The 25,443-nt window shown below is 35.4% G+C and overlaps 1 protein-coding gene across 2 annotated transcripts in view; it reads right to left on the minus strand.

The window, feature by feature from the left end:
• Positions 1–25,443, minus strand: part of MDGA2 (MAM domain containing glycosylphosphatidylinositol anchor 2) — a 904,469-nt gene that overhangs the window by 818,119 nt on the left and 60,907 nt on the right. The window lies entirely within an intron of this gene.

Raw genomic sequence — 25,443 nt, forward strand, 5'->3', positions numbered from 1 at the left:
CCCCAATCTAAGTCTGAATTGATTTAATCTAAGTTATGGAAGCTTCATTGTGTTCTGCTCAGGTTTAAGTAGAGACAGATTCTTCTGCCTAGATATACCTACTTTGGTTGGATGGCGGTCTGATAAAACAAGTATTTCCTCAGTCAAGAGGTAAAATGAAGGCAGAGTGATACCTACCCAGTTTGAAAAGGTATATAAACTGAGTACCCAAACCTCCAAATCAAGCCAGTTCTGAACTTTAATTCCCGTGCAATGCTTGTATGTTGCCAGCTTGTGAGAAATTAAATGTGCCCACAGCCTAATTTCATTTGTCTTTCTTAGAACAAACTGTGTGAAAGGTTGATATTTAAATAGTATTATGTGGCTCAGATTTGGACTGGACCCTGGAGACTGGACACTTCCCATCAGCAGCGCTGGGACTGGGCACCTATAGGACTTACTTTTCTCCTGAAGTCCCAGCTCTGAAGGGTGGGTGAGTCTTATCCCCAAAATCCTTACTCCTTATCTCTCAGACTCCCTGTATTAGGTTTCAGTCCACTTTCTCTCCAGGCATCTCTAGGGGCACAGACCTAAAGACAGGCCTCCCAGAAAGTAAAGATAACCTTCATAATTTGGCTACAATTTGGCTATGGGTCAGTCAGAATCCAAAATTGGGGATCTGGCTAACAAAACTGCCATCTCTTCATGATCAATCTGATGACCATAAATATTATCAGTGCTGAGGTCAATTGACTGAAGATAATATTGAATTGTGTTGGCCCCATTGGTATTCCTTTGACCAGTACAGATTAATATACTAAAGATAATTCTGAATTTGACCAATCTAATTCTAATTCTAAAAAAAAAACAAACCTGAAGTTCTAATTCTAAATTGGTTTATTGTAAAAAATAAACTGCCTAAAAAGACAACTAAAAAATTGAATCTGTGTGTACTCTGTCTTGTCATTCTGTCTGTATCTCTATGTAAAACATTTCATGTTTGTACTGAAAGATTTAGAACACAACCAGAAAAACTTCTAAGGTATATAAATAGAGAGCACACTGGGAAATAACTCCCATCTTACACTTTCAGTGGGAGATTAAGACATTTTTGAAGTGTCCAAGCACTGTCCAAGAGGGGATACAAGAATAAAGTTAGATAACAAGTAATAGAATTGAAAAAGCAGGGTAAGACTCTTCCAGAAGTTAATTGAAAGGTGAAATCAGCTAGTGGCAGTCTGCAACCTAGAGCAAGCAGCCCAAGATAGCAAGGGCTGAGAGTTTGAATTCAGATTTAATTAGATCCTAAAACTAAAGTTTGTAGATTATGTTTAAATTAAATCTAGAGAACTGTCCTTTCACTCCTCCCGTCAATGTATCTGATATCACGGCAATGTTTAAAACTACAAAAATAAGGGTTTTTTCTGCCATTTAGGACACTTCAATAAGGGTTTTTTTATCCTTAAATATGATGACTTTATGATTTCAGTTATCTACTTAAAATGCATATTAACAGTATAGAAACTGTGAATGGTGTGGGAGAAATGCAGCTCTCTTTACTTGCAAATTATTAAGTATTAACTCCCTCCAGATTCTAACAGATGAAGAGAAATAGAACAAAACTGGGGTGAGTATGGTTTTTAATTTGGAATGTAAATGAAAGTGGAGGTAGTCTGAGTTTTGGAAAGAGAAATAAGAGCTTGAGTGAAAATATGAAAGGTAGAGGGGAAAAATCCAGAATGGGGCTCTTGTGTCAGCTTCAGATAGTTTAAGCATGTTGAAAGAGTGTGAGTAAGTTTGATTTTGTTTTAGGTAGAAAGTCTGAAAATGAAAATTTTGTAGCTTGATTTGAAAACAAATAGACAAAGTTATAGAGGGTTAGGAGGAATTATGTCCACCTGCCTTTCAGGATAAATCTGTAGGAAGGCCTTGTTAAATGTTACATTACATAAATATTGGCTATGGTAAAGATACTGGTTATTGTGATGTGAGATTATTATATGAAATCTTAAAATGTTTCCTTCTACGCTCAATTAATTAAGTTAACTCTGGAAGCTCTGGAGGTTTCTGCTTGGGGAAACTGACCACACCCTATCAGCATTAAATCAAATTCATTAGGTCTTTTTTTTTTTTTTTCTGGAACAAAAGCAGCAGTACAACCTAGTCTCAGAATACTAGTCCAGCACATTTTAAGCTAACCTGATGACAGCAAGTGTAATTTCAAACTGTTTGTAAAACTTTATATGCATTTTCTATTATTTACAGGAGCACAGAATAGAAAGCTGGAATGTTCAGTGACAGCTCTTTATATGATAAGTCTCAATAAGAGGAGATTGAATTTCAGCTCTTTATGGAGGTAGAGACAAAAGGTTATTCAGAGCTAGAATTGTTAACACATATCTTTTTAAGGGAATGTATGAATTTATGGATATTTTCTTTTAAAGGGCCAACTGAGGCAAATATGAGTAAATGATCTGCCTTAGGGTGACATAGTTAGTGTCTAAGGATAGAGTGCAACTCAGATTTTTCTGACTCCAGGTCCAATATTCTATCCACCATGCCATCCACTGCTAATATAACAATAATAAAAATAATAATGATACAAGAAGCAATAATAGAAAGGGAATTCCCAATTAAAATAACTGTAAATGAATAAAATAGTTAGGGATCAATATACTAAAAAATTTTTAAATATACATTAAATTAGAAAATATTCCTTATAACACAAATGCATCGTTGGTAGAGTTGTGAACTGATCCAGCCATGCTGGAGAGCAATTTGGAACTGTGACCAAAGGGCAATAAAAGTATATATACCCTTTGACCCTGTGATACCACTTCTAGGTCTGTATCCCAAAGAGATCATAAAAACCAGAAAAGGACCCACATGTACGCAAATATTTACAGCAGTTCTTTTTTTGGTGGCCAAGAATTCAACATTGAGAGGATGTCCATCATTTAGGGAATGGCTGAACAAGTTGTGGTATATGAATGTAATGGAATATCATTGTTTTGTAAGAAATGATGAGCAGGTGGACTTCAGAAAAACCTGAGAAGACTTACATGACATGATGCTGAGTGAAGTGAGCAGAGCCAGGAGAACACTGTACACATAGTAGCAGCAACATTGTGTGATGGCTGAGATAGACTTAGCTTTTCTCAGTAATGCAAGGATCTAAGACAACTCCAAAACACTCATGATGGAGAATGCTATTCATATCCAGAAAAAAGAACTACAGAGTCTGAATACATATTGAAGCACACTATTTGCTATCTTTTTGTTGTTGTTGTTCTCTCTTCTTTCTCGTGGTTCCTCCTATTGGTTCTAATTCTTTTTCACAACATGACAAATGCAAAATATATGTTTAATATGAATGTATATATTTAGAGCCTATACCAGATTGCCTGCTGTCTTAGGGGAGATACAGAAGGGGAAAAAATTTAGAACTCAAAATCTTATGAAAGTGAATGTTAAAACTAAAAATTAATTAATTAATTTGCTTAAAAAAGAAAAATTTCCTCAAAGAAATAAAAAACAACTTATATAGCTGGAAGAATATTATGTTGGAGCCATCCCAACATAATTTACAGTTTTAATGTTATACCAAACAAACTATCAAAAGGACACTTCACAGAACCTTATAAAATAATAACAAAAAATATCAAGAGAGACGATGGGGTAAAAAAAAGCAAGAATGAAGGAGTGTAGCACTTCCAGATCTTGAATTACATCATCAAGGAGCTATCAAAACCATTTTGCATTAGTCAAATAACACAGAAGTAGATCAGTGGAAAAGATTATATAAGAGAGAGTCAGAAAAAATGGAATCTTACAACTCATTCAATAAACCTAAAAACATAAATTACTTGGGAAAGAAATCCCTATTTAAGACAAATCTGACTTTTAAAAATGGACAGAGATCTAGTAGAATTTAGGTTTAGGCCTGCATTTTATGCCTTACACCACAATAAACTGAAAATGGATACCTAATCTGAAATGTTTTTCTGTACACTCATATATAATATTTTACTTGCTTCAACTTTTTTACATTTTCATTTTCTTAACATCCTATTAGTATCCACTGATCCCTTCCTCAATGCAGAGTAAATATTTACATCAAGTAAAAATGTAAATTAACGACATCCAGAAGACATTGTCAATGTACTAAAATCCATACATACAAACAGCTCTATGGGATGACAAAGGTCACAAAGGTATTTGTAGCAAAATTAGAATTCCCACTCAGGTCTTCTCATAACAAAGCTAGATGGTAAGTCTCCAGGATTAACTCTAAAAATATTTAATTGATGATATGATTGAAATAATATGGAAATAATATCGAGTAGGAAAAACAATAAAGCAAACGAAAATAAGAATGAGCATAAACTATCCTCAGGAATATTTTTGTTAATCCTTCATTTTCCTAGAAATTTATGATTTTAAGAATGTTTTCACATACAACTCCCCATTTGTTCTCTCCAAAATTATGTTAAATAAATGGGAAATTTATTATACATTTTGAAAATGAGATAGCAGATGAAAGATGATTTAGTTCATATTTAGTTAAATGAGTGGTGAAAAACGAGCTGGAACTATATAATTCAAATCTACTGACCTTTGATCTATTGGTCTTATCACTATTCCACTCTGTTTCATTAATTCTGAATAAATAAGGGGGAAGGCCAGTATAAATTATTGAAATGTTAAAACTGTAATGTGTATTATTTTCAAATATTTCACAAAGTAACTAGAACTAGAACTGAAATGAAACTTTAATGAACAGAAAATTGATTTCTAACTAACATATTGATTTTACATGGGTTTGAAGGTAATCTAAATTTATGTTATATTAGGATTCTACCAACCACAACAACCACAATCTTACTTATAATCCCAGACTGTTCAGTAAATCTTTTCTTCATTAGAGTATAAATTACTAGGTTCTAAAATAGTAAATTTCACAACATATTTATTCTTTTAGTTTGAAGATAAACTATCTACATCAATATTGCTTTTCTATATATTTTGTTACTGCAAGCTTTTTTTTGCTTTACACATATTATCATATTTCACTGTATAATTGACACTACCACATAATTGTTGCACCCTGTTTTTCAGTCTAAAAATTGGTTTATAGTATTTCATCATGTAATTGTCTCATGGTATAATTCTTTTCATTAAACTACTTAAAAAATAAACAGAACAGAATTTACTCACCAGTGGCATATGTATAAGCATTTATCTACTGCATATTGGAAACTGTGAGCTTAGAATTCTTATCGCATGAATATTGTCAGTAAATTTCCAAAAGCCAACTTGCCATGGTTTGTTTAGAGAGGTGCATTACTAATGATATTGTCACTCCACTCAGTGAAAAGCCATAGGCACAAAGGAGCAGAGGGTCAGACAAAACTATCACCAGTAAGTCATGTGATATAAGACTTGCATCTTCTCATGCTAACTAAACTGTATTGTTTGTCTACCAATGATATATCAACATGTGAAGCATTTCTTTCTGATTATGGGTAAATATAAAAATTGTTCTTCAGGCTTCAAGCTGAAAGTGATTGCATTCGCTGAATAGCATAGAAACAGAGCTTTAGAAAGGCAGTTTGAAGTGAGTGAAAAGTTGGTGCAAGACTGGAAGAAATGAAAGGGTAAGAAATAGTGGCAAAATTTTTTTTAAACTTCACATGATGGTCACATTCTACTTTGGGGGGGGGGGGAAATTGACAGAAAATCTGCAACAATTATGTGGTGAAATATAGTAGTGTTTTTGCCAAACTAATGATAAGTTTATTTTGATACATCTGAATAAAGAATGAAGATTACATATTTAAAAATAATTTAAACCAAGAAATTATAAATGGTCTGCATTGTATGGTGCTAATTTGAATTTCTAGGGAACATTAAACCCATGTTCTCATCATATGTTTTTCATTAAATTTATTTTTGCTGGACAAAATAGACAATCATTTATCTTTTAAGAAAGTTTGTCGTTCAGTGACGTCTATGAATTTCACAGAACCTTAAAGCTGTTAAACAAGCAGTACTCTAATGTTCTGTTGTTTAAATTTTCTGAGCTCTAATCATGTCTTTTATTCTTATGTTCAATCAAGACATTAACAACTGAAATAATATCATTATCTTCATCAATAAGACAATAGTAAGTTCAATCTCAAAGTTACACATTTGATAGAGAATATTTTATTGTATTTTAAATTAGTATTTTTTTCTCAAAAACTTTTCTTCAGTTATGAAATGGAAAACTCTCTGAGAACTAGAGGTTCTATTTTTAGGCTTTGATTTTCCAAGTGCCTATTATTCCAGTATCTAGAACATAAAGATAATAGAAAGGAGATTTATAATAAAAATCTCTAGTGTATAAACAAAAAATGGAAAAGAGACAGTCAATAAGAGAAGAGTCATAAAATCAATCAACAGGTTTACAGTTATCCCTTACACATTGCAGGGATTAGGAGCACGGCACTCCTACAATCTGTAAAATCCACATAAAATTTTTTGGCCTTCCCTTCATACATGACAAGAAGTGTGAATTTTTTTCTTTTTCTTTTATGGGGTGCTTACAATAACTTATTATAACATTTGGGTTAAGTATTTGGCTGTGTGTTGTCTGCTTTCTTTAGTTTCTGTCAAACTCCCCAAAAATTCCCATTTAATTTCTTATGCTACCCCACAATATATTGAAATCACAATGGGGAAAGTTGTGATATGGAAGAGATAACTGTAAATCTTTAAGGAAAAATTCATATATTTAATCCAAAAGTTATGTTAATGCATGGTCCAATATTAATAATTTTGAATGAATTAAAGTGTAAAAGATACATAATTAAAGGCCTTAATAATTGTACATCAGCATAGAGTTAACAACCATTAGCAGGTCATCTACAAAAATTGCTATATATTTATAGTCTGTAGACATGAAAATTGTATCACAGAAGTGATAAGAGTACTAGCCTTGAATCAGCAAGCCAGATCTTACCTAAAACACAAATTTTGTGGTCCTGAGAAAACCACTTTACCTCTCTGAACATTAGTTTTCTTACTTGAAAAGTGAGGATGCAATTCAATTAAGCAAATATTTCTTAAGCATATAGGCACTATGCTAAGACATGATGATACCAAATGAATTAATTTATGCCATAAAAAAGTTTACATTCCACTTCTTGCACATACTTCACAAGGTATTGTGAGGATTAAGTGAGATAATTTATATAGAGAGTACTTAGAAAAACTGAAGGAAAGTAATATTGTAATTAATCAATAAACACATAGTAAGATTGTATTATGTGCCAAACACTGTGCCAAGCATCAGGGTAGTGTTTCAAAATGTGGTCTACAGAGAACCAGAGGCATCCCAAAGATTCCTCAGGCAGTACACTAGTTCCAAAGAAACCAGAAAGTTTAAGAGTAACAGAACTAGAGGTAGAAGGAAAAAGCAAAAAAAAAAACATAATGTGGAGGCGACAACATACACATGAATAGCACACTAAGATACATACAGAATAGGAAAAAGGTTACTCATAATGTGAAAGAAACTGGCAACTATGCCGATCAGGAAAGACCTACTATAGAAGGTGGCTCTTGAGATAAGTTTCAAAAAAGCCAGGAATTCCTAAAAAGTGGAAGTTAGGAGGAGAGGGCATTTGAGTGCACAGGAAATGAAATGGTAGATGGTGCATTCTGTGAAAAAGAGAAAATAAGTGGGCCAGAACTGTTGGACTTTAGAGTGTGTGGAAAAGAAGTAATGTGTTAAAAGACAGAAAATGAAGAGGGTCAAGATGTTAATCATTTTAAATGATAATCCCTAGAAGAGTTTATATTAGCAGTAATAAGGATCTATTAGTTTATTGAGTGTGTGGTATTATTATCAGATCTATATTTCAGGAAAATCACTTTTCAACTGAGTGAAGTTTGGATTAAAGTGGCAATAGATAAAGAAGGGAGACCAACTAAAGGCTGTTGCAAGATTTCAGGCAAAAGATGATGAAGGCTTGAAGAAGGTGAACAGGGCTTATTTAACAAAAGGTAAGGAATAAAGGGAAGAAGATTTAAGAGATGATAGTGAAAAAAGAATCACAACATAAAATAATAATAATAATAGTCATAGTAGCTGTATTTTATACTGTCTGTTTTGTATTAGACAGTCCTATAGGCTTTACAAATATGATCATTTAACCCTCAAAACAACCCAGGGAGACAACCACTATTATTATCTTCATTTTAATATTGAAGAAATTGTAGCAAACATATGTAAAATGATTTGCCCAATGTTACACAGCTAATGAGCAGCTGAGGTCGAATTTATATCTTCTTGACTCCAGGTTCAGCACTCTGTCCACTGAACCACTTTGCTGCCTTTCTATTTGGCAATGCAGTGTGAGCGAGAGAGAGGAGTGGAGGATAAGGTCAAGATTGTAAACCTAGGTGACTATGAAGATGGTGTTGTTGAAGTAATGTAGTACTATGGGATGGATACCTCCAGAATTCTACACATTGTAAAGGTGGATTTTTTTTGGAGAAAAATAATGAGTTCTCTTTCAAATATATCAAGCCTGAAATATCTACAAGATATTGTACTTGAAATATGCAATAAGCAGTTGGTGATGTGGGATGGAAACTCAGGAAAGAAACTAGGGCTGGCACAAAAATGATAATTGAGCCCTTGACATTACCAAGTGAACAACTAGAGAGAGAAAAGAGATGACAGCCTAGAAGAGAGGCTTGGGGATACTCACAGTTAAAAAGCAAGACATGAATGAAGGTGCAGAAAAAAGGGGGGGGGGGAAGAATGGTTATACAGGTTAATAGAGAACCAAAAGAGAACAAAGTAGAGTAAATAAAACCCAAAGTGAAGAAAGGTTCAACATGGTAATTGCTATTGAAATGTCCAGATGAATGAGGATTGAGAAAAGATAATTGTCACTGATAACTTCTGAGAGTTTAATTTTAGTAGAAGGATGACATTAGAAAGAAATTTCAGATGGATTAAGAAATAAGACACATCGAGGCACCAGATATATTAGCTTTACTGAGGACTTTAGCTGAGGATAGGGCAGATATAGGATAATAGCTGTCAGACACAATAGGATCTAGTGGTTTGTTTTGCTCTGTTTTTTCAAATTAGAAAGACAGGCATGTTTGTGGGTAGGTGTGAAAAATAATACCTGGAGACTGAGACAGGAGAAGGAAGAGGGACTGGAAAGACAGAACAGAAATTGAAAAGCAACAGAAAGGGGAGAAAACATGGTAGATCACTAGGTGGCTGCAGGCATCTTAGAACAAAGAAATTAAACTGAAACTGTTGGTTTAATTGCTTTATTTGATTTCTATCCCTTTATTGTAAATTGGCTTTTGCTCAAGCAATTTCCTGAAAAGATAAGAAAAATACTTGCGAAAGCTTCTAGAGAAATTTTGAATGTAAGCATTTAAAAAAATTAATAAAATCATGAAAGGAAAATGCTCTAAAATTTTCTTTAGAAATAGATTGTTCAACCACTCTAGGCTAACTTGCTATAGATATATTTAATATATCATTAAATGTGAACAATAATATTTAATAAAATCCCAAATTCACAAATCCATGGATTATTTACCTTACCATCTAATTAAAACCAAACAACAGATATGGCAGTATTCATATTAATGGCTGCTTATTTAAATAAAAGTAGGGTTGCTACAGACTTTCCTTTCTTACACACTCACCCTCCAACTCTCATTTTTGGCATATTACACCCACACAGGCCTGAATATCCTTCTATCTCACCTATCAGTATGCAACAAGAATATTAATAGTTTCAATCCAAAGCACTTGAAGATCCATGATTTCCTATGATTCTCACAACCACTCTGGAAAACAAGCTAGGGCAGGGATTTTCAAGCCCATTTCACCTGAGTCTCTGTGACATTATATGAGTTCTTAGCTGTTGACCTTAAATAAGCAGTCTAGAGTCAGAAGACACTAAATAAGCACTTGAAAGATGGCAGAGTAAAGAAGGGACTTGTTGAGCTCTCCCCTAACCCCCTCCAATACCTGTAAAATGACTAAATAAATTCTAGAGCAGCAGAACCTACATAATGACAGAGTGAAACAAAGGCAATAGGAAAGGTCTGTTGCATGGGGCTGGATGAAGAGCACAGTCTAGCCTGGGCCTAAGCAGGCCTCAGGGCACTGAATCACTAGCAGTTGTGGTGGTTTCCAGATTTATCAACCCCAAAACGCCAACGACAACTTAGAAGATCAGTAGAAAAAGCCTGTCAGACCAATGTGACAGAGGAGTGCTGTCCAGCCCCAGCTCCAGGGTGGTGGCACATGGGGTGACAGAGCCAGCAGTAGCCACAGGAGAAACAGTGGCTGTTTCTGAGCTCTACACTGACAAATTGCGGGGGGATCATTCTGTTGATTAGAGGGGGATTGGAGGGATCTCTTTGCTGGCACAAAATCAGGATTCTTTTACATTATGATGCTTGGATCTGGGTCTCACTCCTGGGTGGCAGTGCTGGGGTGAGGAGGAGGTGGGGGACATCTTATCATAGTGGTGGAAAGGTAATCCTCCTCACAGTTCCAAGGTAGAAAAGAGTGGATTGTGGTCACTCACAGACCAGAGCACAAACCAAGAGGGAAGCAAACATTTATCTTTTGATATTTAACCTTGGAGGAGCTGAAACTTTGTAGGTCCCTAGAAGTATCTCTGAAAACAGTTGGACAAAATCCCTGAAGCTTAGGACAGTATACTCTCCACAGTGGAAACAGAGCTCTTGACAAAGTGATAAAAAATCAAGAAAATGCCTGGGAAAATGAGCAAACAGCAAGGGGAAAAAATCAGACGGTAAAATCTTACTTTGGGGACAAGGAAGATTAAAACACACAACCAGAAGAAGAAAAAGTCAAAGTTCCTACATCAAAAATCTCCAAGGAAAATATAAATTGATCCCAGGTCATGAAAGAACTCAAAAAAGATTTTGAAAATCAAGTAAGAGAAGTAGAGGAAAAATTGGGAAGAGAAATGAGAGGAATGCAAGAAAGTCATGAAAAACAAGTCAGCAGTTTGCTAAAGAACATCAAAAAAATACTGAACAATAACAACTTAAAAAATAGAAAAACCCAAACGACAAAAGTGGTGAAAAAGGCCAAGGGGGAGAAGAGTGTATTAAAAAACAGAATAGACCAATTGGAAAAGAAAGTCCCAAAGCTCATTGAAGAAAACAATTCCTTAAAAATTAGAATGGAGCAAATGGAAACTAATGATTTTAAGAGAAGTCAAGAAATTATAAAACAAAGCCAAAAGAATGAAAAAAATAAAAGACAATGTGAAGTATCTTATTGAAGAAACAACTGACCTGGAAAATAGATCCAGCACAAATAATTTAAAAATTATTGAACAACTCACTGAAAACCATGATCAAAAAAAGCCTAGGTATCGTCTTTCAAGAAATTGTCAAGAAAAACTGCCCTGATATTCTAGAACCAGAGGGGAAAATAGATATTGAAAGAATTCACCAGTCACCTCCTGAAAGAGATACCAAAAGGAAAACTCCTAGTAATATTATAGCCAAATTCCAGATTTCACAGGTTGAGGAGAAGATATTGCAGTCAGAAAGAAGCAATTCTAGTATTGCAGAAACACAATCAGATATCAAAAGATCTAGCAGTGATCAGAGGGTTTGGAATATGATATTCTAGAGGTCAAAGGAGCTAAAATTAAAATCAAGATTCCCGTATTCAGCAAAACTGAGTATAATCCCTCAGGGGAAAAAATGGTCATTCAATGAAATAGAGGACTTTCAAGCATTCTTGATGAAAAGATCAGAGTTGAATAGAAAATCTGACTTTCAAATACAAGAGGCAAGAGAAGCATGAAAAGATAAACAGAAAGAAGATAATCTTAAGGGACTTACTAAAATTAAACTACTTACTTTTCTAAATGGAAAGATAATATTTGCAAATCTTGAGACTTTTGTCAGTAATAGGGTAATTGGAGGGAATATGTGCATATAAACGTGTATATATATACATATATATGTATACATATGCAGAAGACACAGGGTGACTTGAATATGAAGGTATGCTAAAAAAATTAAATTGAGGGGTGAGAAAGGAACATATTGGGAGGAGGAAGGGAAAAATAGAATGGGGTAAATTACCTCACATAAAAGAGGCAAAAAAACCCTTTTTCAGTGGAGGGAAAGAGGGGGTAAGTGAGAGGGAAAAAGTGAACCTTACTCTCATCAGATTTAACGTAAGGAGGAAAAAACATACACACTCAATTTGATATGAAAATCTTTCTTACCTTATAGGAAGGCAGGGGGAAAAGGGATTGGGGTGGGGAATGATGGAAGGGAGGGCAAATTGGAGGAGGGGGTAATTACTTAAAATCCTTAAAAGCAAACACTTTTAAGGAGTGTAATGGTAAGGGAATTTGAAGATCTTCCCTGCCCCTTAATAGATCCATATGACCTGCTTTGAACTTTGGCCCAGCCCACAGCTTGAGTCACATAGAGCCAATGGTGGGAGGAGCTGGCAGAAGGAGTGGAGCAGGAAGATTGAGAGAGGGAGTAATTTTGTCTAAAGGAGTTTGTTTGTGGGGAGGCCTGATGGAGGGAAGGTTTGGGAATGACCATGCTCCCTGCATTCATAATGTGTATGGATTTCTTTGTTACTATACTGGATTTGACTTTCTGATACCTGAATAAATATTTTGTTTTCATCTTGGAGGAAGAGAATTTATATTTTGTGAACTCTGGAAATATGCATTCACATCCATAGCAGCTTCTATGGGTATCCCATTGGCATTACAAAAAGTGATAGTGTCAAAGGAGAGAATAGAATAAATGGGAAGTGGGATAGGAGGGAAGGAAAAATTGTTAGTCTTTCACAATATGACTATTATGGAAGTGTTTTGCATGACTAAGCATGTATAACCTATATTAAATTGCTTGCCTGCTCAATGGGCTTGGGTGCGGAAGGAGGAAGGAAGGGAATTTGGAACTCAAAGTTTTAAAAACAAATGTTAAAAATTGTTTTTACATGCAACTGTGAAATAAAGCATATAGGCAGTGGGGTATAGAAATCAATCTTGCCCTATAAGAAAATAGAGGGTAAGGGGATAAGAGAAATGGGATAGAAGGGAGGGGAGATTTGAGGAAGGGGAAATCAGAATGCATGCCATCTTAGGGTGGGGGGAGGGTACAGATGGGAAGAAAATTTGGAAATTAAAATCTTGTAGAAGTGAATGTTGAAAACTAAAAGTAAATTAATTTTTAAAAAGGAAAAATATAAACATTTGATAGTCACTTAATGTGTACACTCTAACTTCATATCACTCTACTATGTAGGAGGTGAGAAAATAATCATGATACAGTCCTTGTGAGATGCAACATGCTCAGCAGATAAAGAGTTGGCCTTGAAACAAAGATCTACTTAAATTGCATTATGAAGCAGCAATCATCAAAGCTACTTGGTACTGACTAAGAAATAGAGAGGTAGATAAATGAAATAGGTTAGGTACACAAGACACAGTAGGCAATGTTTATAACAATCTACTGTTTGATAAACCCCAAGATTCCAACTTCTGGGATAAGAACTCACTATTTGACAAAAACTGTTGGAAAAACTGGAGAATAGTATAGCAGAAACTGGACGTACACCAATGTTTTACACCCTATACCAAGATAAAGTCAAAATGAGTACATGATTTAAATATAAAGACTGATACTATAAGCAAAGTAGGAAAGCAAAGAATAGTTTACCTGTCAGATTTATGGACAAGGGAAGATTTATCATGAAACAAGAGAGAGAAAACATTTGGAAATTCAAAATGGATGATTTTGATTACATTAAATTGAAAAGTTTTGGCACAAACTAAGCCAAGGCAACTAAGATCAGGAGGGAAGCAGAAAACTGGGAAAGAATTGTTTTAACTAGTGTCTCTGATAAAGACCTCATTTCTAAAATATATAGAGAACTGAGTAAATTTACAAGAATACAAGTCATTCTCTAATTGATAAATGGTCAAAGGATATGAACAGGCAGTTTTCAGGGGAAGAAATGAAAGCTATCTCTAATCATATGAAAAAATGCTCTAAATCACTATTGATTAGAGGGATGCAAATCAAAATAATTCTGAGGTACCACATCACAACTATCAGATTGGCTAACATGACAAAACAGGAAGATGATAAATGTTGGAGAAGACGTGGAAGAGTTGGAGCACTAATCCATTGTTGGTGAACCTATGAACTGATTGAATCATTCTGGAGAGTAATTTGGAACTAGGCCCAAAGGGCTATAAAAATGTGCATACCATCTACCCCAGCAATACTGCTTCTAGGGCTGTAGCCCAAAGAGATCATACAAGTGGGAAAGGGACCCACATATTCAAAAATATTTATAGTGACTCTTTTTGTGGCAGCAAAGAACTGGAAATCGAGGAGATGCCCATCAACCAGGGAATGGCTGAACAAGTCGTGATGTGTGAGCATAATGGAACATTATTGTGCTATAAGAAATGACAAACGGGAGAACTACAGAAATACCTGGATAGATTTATATGAACTGATGCTGAGTGAAGTGAGCAGAACCTGGAGAACATTATACACAGTAACAGCCACAGTGTGTGATGACTGATCTTGATAGACTTAGCCCTTCTTAACAATGCAAGGACCTAAAACAATTCTGAAGGACTCATGACAGAAAATGCCATCCACATCCAGAGAAAGAACTATGGAGTCAGAATACAGAGCAAAGCAGACTTTTCTTTTTTGTTTTGTTTTCTTTCTCATGATTTCTCCCATTCATTATAATTCTTCTATGCAACATAACTATGTATTTAATAGAAATGTATGTGTATCAGATTGCATGCCTTCTGTGGAAGGGAAAGGGAGGGGAAAAATTTAAAACTTATGGAAATGAATGTTGAAAACTAAAAATTAATTAATAAAAGAAACAAAGAAGATCTAAATTCAGGTGCTACCTCTATGTGTTCCTGGACAGGTCAATTAAACTTTAAGTGTTTTAGGCAACAACTCTTTTTTTTGGAGGATTGAGGTAAGGTAACTGGGGTTAAGTGACTTGCCCAAGGTCACACAGCTAGTAAGTGCCAAGTATCTGAGGCTGAATATGAACTCAGGTTCTCCTGACTCTGGGGATGGTGCTCTATTCACTGTACCATCTAACTCTCCCAGCCATCAACTTTTTAAAACTATAAAGAGTATAGAGCAGTTCTCAACCTGCATTAGTAGGGTGAGTTTTATTATCATTGAGTTCCTTATAAAAATGAAATTTCAGGTCTGGTTACTATGCCTACCTTCATGGAACTTGAGGCAGAAAAGTGCATGGATACTGTTCATCTGCAAAGATATGGTACCATACAGTTATTATAGGATCTAATATATGGACTAAAATAATAGCTTGAGGATGATACAAATTGCTACCAGAGCTTAGATAAAAAATAGATTACTTCTAATTGGTGATAGAAAGATACAAGGCAAGATTTTATAGTGGAGGTAGTATTTGAATCTTGAAGGGTAAGTAGGATGTCAACAGGTAGAAGTCACTGTACTACTTAGAAAGTGCTGGAGTTTGTGGTATTTGTATAATTTGCCAGACACCCGTGAGCATTTTGTTGTGTTCTAAATTGCTGCTACTACTACTCACTTCCAACCCAAGAGATATACATTCGTATATAATACATATATATGTGTGTGTTTGTGTGTATGTGTGTATATGTGTGTATGGTGGTGTGGTGTGGTGTGGTTGGGAACCACTGTGTATTTTATTCTCCTCCTGCAAAGAGCCCCTAAGTCTCATGATAATTTTGAAAGCTCTGTCCAGTTCTCTCACTAGCACACAAAGCAGAGTGCCTGTGTTGTCTCTTCAGAGGTCATTAAAGCTGTTGTTTATTTCATTCTAATTCATTCCCCTTAGTCTATGTATACCTTTTGGGTGGCATTTCTACAATTCAGCGCTCGGTATTTTAACACGTCCATTAAATTCTACTTTTTCTAGATGTTCCACAGACATGTTCTTTCAATATCCCCATGGAGTGCAGCAAGTAGCAGGTGTTTTCTTCCTGTTTTACACAGAGTGAAAACTATTCAGAAGTATCTGTAAAGTGAGTAATGTCACAAGTAAGAGAACCAGAGTCTTAAATGTATATGTAGGAAATGATGTTTTTTAAAAAACACTGAATTTGAAGTCTGGACACCTGTTCAGTCCCATGTCTGCCACATATTAGTGGTATAACCTTGGTCAAATCACTTACATTCTCTGAGTCTGTTTTCTCAGGTGTACAATGACAAGATGGGTGCAAATGAGATTTAAGGGCCTCAATAATACTAACATTATGGTGTTATGGATACTGAGCTGGGCTTTGAGACAGAAGAAATGGATTCAAAACCCATTTTAGATAGTTGCCAACTGTGTGGTAATAGGAAAGTCATTTAATCCTTCAGAGTCTCTACGTCATCATCTATAAAATGGGCATCATACTTGCTATATCACTCCCTTAAAGCTGTGACAAAAGAACTTTTCAAACTGCAAATTGTTAGTTAAATGTAAACTGTCATTACTATCTATGTGTCAAAGGGGTCTAATGCCCTTTTTCAAGTCAGGCAACTTCTAGGGTACCTACTAGTACTCACACATTTTAAAATTTTATTCTGAATTTTGAATATGGTATTATAAATATGCTAGATTATAAGTGTTTAACATTTGTCAAAATCCCATCTCTGGTTTTTCAGTAGATTTCATCAGAAATTCATTCTCATAAAAATTAATGAGTTCTGATAGATCTCGGACCTTAAGGAGGTGTGCACCCCTTCTACCCATGCTTCCTGGTAGCCCTTACATGCCTTTACAACCTTTGTAATTTTCTTCTCATCTTCTCATCAATCCCCATAAATGATCTAACCAAACTTCTGGTTATACACCACCTTCCATCTGTACCTCTTTCTCAAATTACAAGTCAAGGTAAGTGCCTACTATATGCCAGATTTTATGTTAAGTAATGGGGATTCAAAGAAAGCTTCCCCAGAAAAGCAATTGACAATAACAACTACACACATACATGCCCCCCCACACACACTTTCAAAACAGGTTCTCCTATCAAAGAGCTCACAGTAAGTGGAGAGACAATGTACAACTGTGCACAAACAAGATTTGGATCAAAATGAGTTGGGGTTGATTTCAGAGAGAATACACTAAGAATAAGGAAGATTGGGAAAAGCTTTTGCACAAGGTAATGACTTTAACTGAGACTTGAATAAAGTCAACGACCTCAGGAGGCAGAGATGATAAGAGAGAATTTCAGACATAATGTTTAGTCAGAAAAATTGCATGGACTCCAAGATAGTGTCTTGTTTTAGAAGCAGTAATGAGGTCAGTGTAACTAGATCATAAAGTAGAGGAGGAGCAAGTGTAAGAAAAGTAGAAAGATAGGAAGAGATCAAGTTATAAAATGCTATAAAAGCAAAGAGTAAGTTCATTTATATTTGATCCTGGAGGTATTCTGGAGTGACTGAAGGTTTTTTTTTAATAGGGACAGAGATGTGAGATGGGGTATATAATATAGTCAGAACTGTGCTTTTTTATTTTGTTGTTCATTTGTTACAGTCGTGTCCAACTTTTTGTGACCCTATTTGGGAGTTTCTTGGCATAGAAACTGAAATGGTTTGCCTTTTCATTCTCCAGGTCATTTTACAGATGAGGAGACTGAGTCAAACAAGCTCATACTACTAGCAAATATCCGATGTCAGATTTAAACTCACAAAGATGAATCTTCCTGACTCCAGGTTCAGCACTTTATCCACTGCATCACCTACATGCACAAATTGTGCTTTAGGAATATCAATTTGACAGCTGGGAGGAGGATGGATGAGATACTTGAAACTAGTGTGTAGAGATTATAGAACTAAACCGCTGAGTTTTCTGCTTATACACATTGTTGATGATGTTAAGGCAGTTGTTATTCTCTTTACTGTATTCATTCAAAACAAAACAAGTTTCCAAAGAAGTCTAATAGCTATTTCAGGCTATTTTTTTCTTCTTCCACAAATCATTTTATTTGAAGATCTCTGGGACTGATTATAAACATTACTTTTCTAGCAATGGGAATGAAGGCTTTAAATGTTAAAAAGAGATTGATTTATATTTGATTCTGAGGGTAATTTGGAGTCACTAAAGTTATTTTTAATAGGGACAGAGAGGTAAAAAAGGTCTATAATAAGTCACAACTGTACCTTTTGTTACTGTTTTGTAAACTGCATGGTCAACTTAATTGTGGCCAGACAAGGGATTATAGACGATTCAGAGGAGAAAGACTCCTGGAGGGCAAATCAGGACATTAGGGTTCTAGTTCAAATTTTGCTACTAATTAACAGGAAGACATTGGCAAATCATTTCCTTTTTCTGGTCCTCAGTTTTCTCGTGTGTGGATTGAGGGGGTTGTATGAGAAGATTAATTCCTAAAGTTTCTTTCCAATACTAACAATCTATGACAGCCTCACCTCAACAAACTGGGAGAAGATCCTGAACCCTAGGGGGGTGAAGCCAGCAGCTGCCAACACCAGGACTCCAGGCATGCCTCAGCACCCCAGTGGAATTGGGAAGACACTAGTGCAGAGAGCTGTGCTTGCTTATGCTTTAGCTCAGCAGAGGAGTCTCCTGTGTCCAGACCAACCCCCTTCCCCCCCTCCCACATTAAGCCAGCTAGCTCCAGGGTAACTGTGGGGAAAACTCAAAAAGACCTCACCTGACCTCTGCTTTCAAACACTACCCAGTTCAGCACCAGGTAAACTGGAGCATTTTAGTTTGTAGCTGAAAGAACCAGAGGCTACAACACACAAAGCCTGAAGTTTTAGGCACAAGAACTGTGGGACAGAGCTCCTGGTTCCACAGACTCAGAGATCTACTTTAAAAGCCAGGAAAAGGGTTATTATCATGAGTAAGAAGCAAAGCTGAAAAGAAAAGACCATAGAATCTTTCTATGGGGACAACGACCAAAACACAAATACCAAAGAGGTCATAATTCAGACTGTACTCCCATCTGAAATTTTAGAAGGGAATATGAACTAGTCTGAAGCACACAGAGCCTTCTTGGAAGAGCTCAGGAAGGATTTTAGAACCCAAATTAGAGAAATAGAAGAAAAACCAGCCAATGATTTTAAAAATATGAAAAAAGAATTCACTGAAGAGAACAGCTACTTAAAAAGGAAAATTAGACAAATCAAAAAGAAAGTCCAAAACCTAACTGGTGAAAATAAGTCCTTAAAAGGAACAATTGGACAGATGGAAAAGGAGATGCAAAAGTTAACTGAAGGAAACAATTTGAGAAAAAATAGAATCAGGCAAGTAAAAGGTGATGAATTTATGAGACATCAAGAATCAGCCAAACAGAATCTAAAGAATGAAAAGATAGAAGAATGTGTAAAATATCTAATTGGAAAAACAACTAACCAGGAAAATAGATCCAGGAGAGACAATCTAAGGATTATTGGTCTACCATAAAGCCATAATGAAAAAAGAGCCTGGACAATATCATCCAAGAAATCACCAAGGAAAATTTCCCAAAAGTCCTAGATCCAGAGGGCAAAATAGCCATTGAAAGAATCGACCATTCGCCTCTTGAAAGGGACCCCAAACTAAAAACACCAAAGAATATCGTTGCCAAATTCTAGAAGTATCAAGTGAAGGAGAGAATACTGCAGGCACTCAGAAAGAAAACATTCAAATACTGAGGAACTACAGTCAGGATTACACAGAACTTTGCTGCTCCTACATTAAAAGACTGAAGGAATTGGAATACGATATTCCATAAGGCAAAGGAGCTGGGACTACAACCAAGTATTAATTACCTAGCAAAGTTGAGCATGATATTTCAGGCAAGGAGATGGATATTAAAAGAAATAAGGGATTTCCAGACTTTTCTGATGAAAAGGCCAAAACTCAATAGAAAATTTGATTTTCAAATACAGGTCTCAAGAGAGGAATAAAAAGGTAAATGAGGGGAAAAAAAAACTTGTTACACAATAGAGACAAACTGTTTACATTCCTATAAGGGAAGGTGATGCTTGTTTATTTTGAGAATTGTATACTTATTATGAAATGAAAAAGGGATATATACAGGTAGAGGAAGGGGGTAAAAATTAAATGATGTGATGATAACAAAGGTGACTTAAGGGTGGGAAGGGATTGTGATGGGTGATGTGAAAAGGAGGAGGCAGAAAAAATTAATTCCATCACAGGAAGAGGTACAAAACTATATTACAGTAGAGGGAAAGAGGGGAGGGAGATGAACTGTGTTTGAGAGGTACTCTCATCTGATTGGATTCAAGGAGGGTGCAACAAACTCAGTTAAGTATAGAAATACAATTAGCCCTAGAGGCAGTAGGAGGAAAAGGAGGAAAGAAAAGGAAGGTGAGGTTAAAAGGGAGTGAAAAAGTAGTAAGGTAAAAGGGAATTAAAAGGGAGGATGACTGAAAGAGGGGAGGGAAGACTGAGGGAGACAGTGGCAAAAATTAAAACTCTACTGTGGAGGGGAAGGGAGAAGGGAGAACTAAAAGTATAAACAAGGGGAAAGGGGAGGGAGGGTAAGACCTAGATAGTAATCATAACTGTGAATGTGAATGGGATGAACTCTCCCACAGAATGGAGATGGATAACTGAATGGATTAAAAACTATAATCCAACAATATATTGTTTACATGAAACTCATTTGAAACAGGGGCACACACACAGGGAAAAGCGAAAAGGCAGGAGCAGAATTTTTGTGCTTCAACTGATGTAAAAAAGAGCAGGGGTAGCAATCCTAATCTCAGACAAAGTAAAAACAGAAATGGACCTAATCAAAAGTGATAAAGAAAGAAACTTTATCCTGCTAAAAGGCACAACAGACAACGAATCAATTTCATTACTAAACATATATGCTCCAAGTGGTATAACATTCAGATTCTTAGAGGAGAAGTTAAGGGAGGTGAAGGAAGAAATAGACAGAAAAACTATGCTGGTGAGGGACCTCAACCTCCCCTCTCTGAACTTGCTAAATCTAACCTCAAAATAAACAAGAAAGACGTTAAGGAGGTGAATAGAACTCTGGATAAGGTAGATGTAATAGATAACTGGAGAAAACTGAATGGGGTTAGAAAGGAATATACCTTTCTCTCAACGGTACATGGCACATTTACAAAAACTGACCATATACTAGGCCATAAAAACCTCACAATCCAGTGCAGAAAAGCAGAGATGTCAATGCATCCTTCTCAGACCATAATGCAATAAAATATATATGTAATCAAAGACCATGGAAATGTAAATCAAAAACTAATTGGAAACTAAACAATTGAATCCAAAAGAACGAATGGGTTAAACAACAAATTACAGAAGTAATCAACAACTTCATTCAACAGAGTTACAATAATGAGACAACCTACCAAATCCTATGGGATACTGCAAAAGCAGTTTTCAGGGGAAGTTTTATATCTTTGAATGCCTTCATGAATAAAATAGAGAAAGATGAGATCAATAAATTGGGCATACAGCTGAAAGAGCTTGAAAAAGAACACACTGAAAATTCCCAAGTAAATATCAAATTAGAAATACTGAAAACTAAAGGAGAGATTAATAAAATTGAAATTAAGAAAACTATTGAACAAGTAAATAAAACTAGGAGTTGATTTTATCAAAAAAACCCAATAAAATTGATAAACCTTTGATCAATTTGATTAAAAAGAAAAGAAAGAAGAAAACCAAATTACCAATATCAAAAATTAGAAGAGTGAACTCACATCTGATGAGGAAGAAATTAAAACAATAATAAGAAATTACTTTGCCCAGCTGTATGTCCAAGTTCAACAATCTAAATGAGATGGATGATTATTTTAAAAGATACAAATTGCCAAAATTAATAGAAGAGAAACTTGAACACTTAAATAACCCTATCTTAGAAAAAGAAATTGAACAAGCTATCAATAAACTCCCTAGGAAAAAATCTACAGGGCCAGATGGATTCACAAGTGAATTCTATCAAACATTAAAAGAACAGTTTATTTCAATAATATATAGACTATTTGGGAAAATTGAGGAAGAAGGAGTCCTACCAAATTCTTTTTATGATATAAATATTGTTTTGATATCTAAATCAGGAAGAGTCAAAACAGAGAAAGAAAATTATAGACCAATTTCTCTACTGAATATAGATGCAAATATTTTAAATAACATTTTAGCAAAAAGAATACAGAAGCTTATCATTAGAATAATACATTATGATCAGGTAGGATTTATACGAGGAATGTAGGACTGGTTCAATATTAGGAAAACTGTTAACATTATTGTTCATATCAACAACAAAACTAACGGAAAGCGCATGATTGTCTTAATAGATGCAGAAAAAGCTTTTGACAAAATACAATACCCATTCCTATTGAAAACGCTGGAGAACATAGGAATAAACGGAACTTTACATGCAATGGGGATAAACTAGATGCATTTCCAATAAGATCAGAGGTGAAACAAGTATGTTCATTATTACCACTACTATTCAATATGGTACTAGAAATGTTAGCTATAGCAATGAGAAGAAAAAGAAATCGAAAGAATTAGTATAGGCAAAGAAAAAACTAAGTTACCTCTCTTTGCAGATGGTATGGTGATATACTTAGAGAATCCCAGAGAATCAAGTACGAAACTTCTTGAAGTAATATACAAGTTTGGCAAAGTTACAGGTTACACAATAAACTCACACAAATCTTCTGCATTTCTATATATTACTAACAAAGCCCAACAGCAAGAGATAGAAAGAGAAATTCCATTTAAAGCTAGGGTAGACACTATAAAATATTTGGGTTCATATGAACACAATTAAAAAACACCTTTTGCACAAATAAAGTCAGATCTAACTAAGCAGAAAAACATCAGTTACTCATGGGTGGGCCAAGCCAATATAATTAAAATGACATTTCTACCTAAATGAATTTGCTTATTCAGTGCCATACCAATCAAGCTAGAAGATAATCATTTGGAAGTGCTAGAAAAAAATAATATCAAAATTCATCTAGAAGAACAAAAGGTCCAGAATATCAAGGGAACTAATGAAAAGAAATGCTATGGAATGTGGCCTAGCACTACCAGATCTCAAATTGTACTATAAAGCAGCAATTATCAAAACCACATGCTACTGGCTAAAAAACAGAAGGATAGATCAGTGAAGTAGGTTAGGTACTGAAGACACAATAATCAATGAATATAGCAATCTACTCTTGGGTAAACCCAAGGACACCATCTTCTGGGATAAGAACTCACTGTTTGCCGAAATTTCTGGGAAAACTGGGTAACAATGTGGTGGAAACTGGGCATAGACCAATGCCTGACACAGTATACAAGAATAAAGTCCAAATGGGTACATGATCTAGGTATAAAGATTGATACTATAAACAAATTAGTGGAGCAACAAATAGTGTATTTATCAGATTTATGAAGGGAAGAATTCTTGACTAAACAAGGGATAGAAAACATTATGAAGTGTAAAATGGATAATTCTGATTACATTAAGTTGAAAAGATTTTGCGCAAACAAACTCCATGCAACCAAGATTAGGAGGGAAGCAGAAAACTGGGAAAGAATTTTTGCAACTAGTGTCTGTGATAAAGGCCTCATTTCTAAAATATATAGAGAAATGAGTCAAATGTACAAGAATTCAAGTCATTCCCTAATTATAAATGGTTAAAGGATATGAACAGGCAGTTTTCAGAGGAAGAAATTAAAGCTATCTATAGTCATATGAAAAAATGCTCTAAATCACTATTGATTAGAGAGATGCAAATCAAAACAACTCTGAGATACCACATCACACATATCAGATTGGCTAATATGACAAAACAGGATGATGATAAACGTTGGGGAAGATGTGGGAGAGTTGGAACACTAATTCATTGTTGGTGGAGCTGTGAGCTGATCCAACCATTCTGGAGAGCAATTTGGAACTATGCCCAAAGGGCACAAAATTGTGCATACCCTTTATGCTGGCAATACCACTTCTAGGACTCTATCCCCAAGAGATCATAAAAATGGGAAAGGATCTCACATGTACAAAAATATTTATTTTTTATTTCATTTTTTAAAATTAATTTATTTAACTTTTAAAGTTCATTTTCACAAAATTTTGGGTTCCAAATTTTCTCCCCATTTGTCCCCTCCCCCCACCCCAAAACACCAAGCATTCTAATTGCCCCTATCACCAATTTGCCTTCTCTTCTAGCATACTTTCCTTACCCTTTCCCCATCTTCTCTTTTGTCCTGTAGGGCAAGATAACTTTCTATACCCCATTACCTGTATTTCTTATTTCCTAATAGCAAGGACAATACTCGACAGTTGATCCTAAAACTTTGAGTTCCAACTTTTCTTCATCCCTTCCTCCCCAGCCATTCCTTTGGAATGCAAGCAATTCAATATAGGCCACATCTGTGTAGTTTTGCAAATGACTTCCATAGTAGTCATGTTGTGTAAGACTAACTATATTTCCCTCCATCTTATCCTGACCCCATTGCTTCTATTCTCTCTTTGGATCTTGTCTCTCCCTAAGACTGTTGACTTCAAATTGCTCCCTCCTCCCATTGCCCTCGCTTCCATCATCCCCCCGACCCTGCTTATGCCCTTCTCCTCCACTTTCCTGTACTGTAAGATAGGTTTTGATACCAAAATGAGTGTGCATTTTATTCCTTCCTTTAGTGGAATGTGATGAGAGTAAACTTCATGTTTTTCTCTCACCTCCCCTCTTTTTCCCTCCAATAAAAAGTCTTTTTCCCTCCAATAAAAAAGTCTTGCCTCTTTTATGAGACATAATTTGCCCCATTCCATTTCTCCCTTTCTCCTCCCAATATATTTCTCTCTCACCCCTTAATTTCATTTTTTAAAGATATGATCCCATCCTATTCAATTCACTCTGTGTTCTCTCTCTCTGTGTGTGTGCGTGTGCGTGCGTGTGTGTGTGTGTGTGTGTGTGTGTGTGTGTGTGTGTGTGTGTGTAATCCCACCCACTACCCAGATACTGAGAAGTTTCAGGAGTTACAAAGATTTTCTTTCCATGTAGGAATGTAAATAGTTCAACTTTAGTAAGTCCCTTGTGACTTCTCTTTGCTGTTTACCTTTTCATACTTCTCTTCATTCTTGTGTTTGAAAGCCTAATTTTCTTTTCAGCTCTGGTCTTTTCATCAAGAATGCTGGAAAGTTCTCTATTTCATTGAAAGACCATTTTTTCCCCTGAAGTATTATACTCAGTTTTGCTGGGTAGGTGATTCTTGGTTTTAGTCTTAGTTCCTTTGACTTCTGGAATATCCTATTCCATGCTCTTCTATCCCTTAATGTAGAAGCTGCTAGATCTTGTGTTATCCTAATTGTATTTCCACAATACTTGAATTGTTTCTTTCTAGCTGCTTGCAATATTTTCTCCTTG

Source organism: Notamacropus eugenii, chromosome 1 (assembly GCF_028372415.1).
Source record: "Notamacropus eugenii isolate mMacEug1 chromosome 1, mMacEug1.pri_v2, whole genome shotgun sequence".
In the NCBI taxonomy this organism is placed as follows: domain Eukaryota; kingdom Metazoa; phylum Chordata; class Mammalia; order Diprotodontia; family Macropodidae; genus Notamacropus; species Notamacropus eugenii.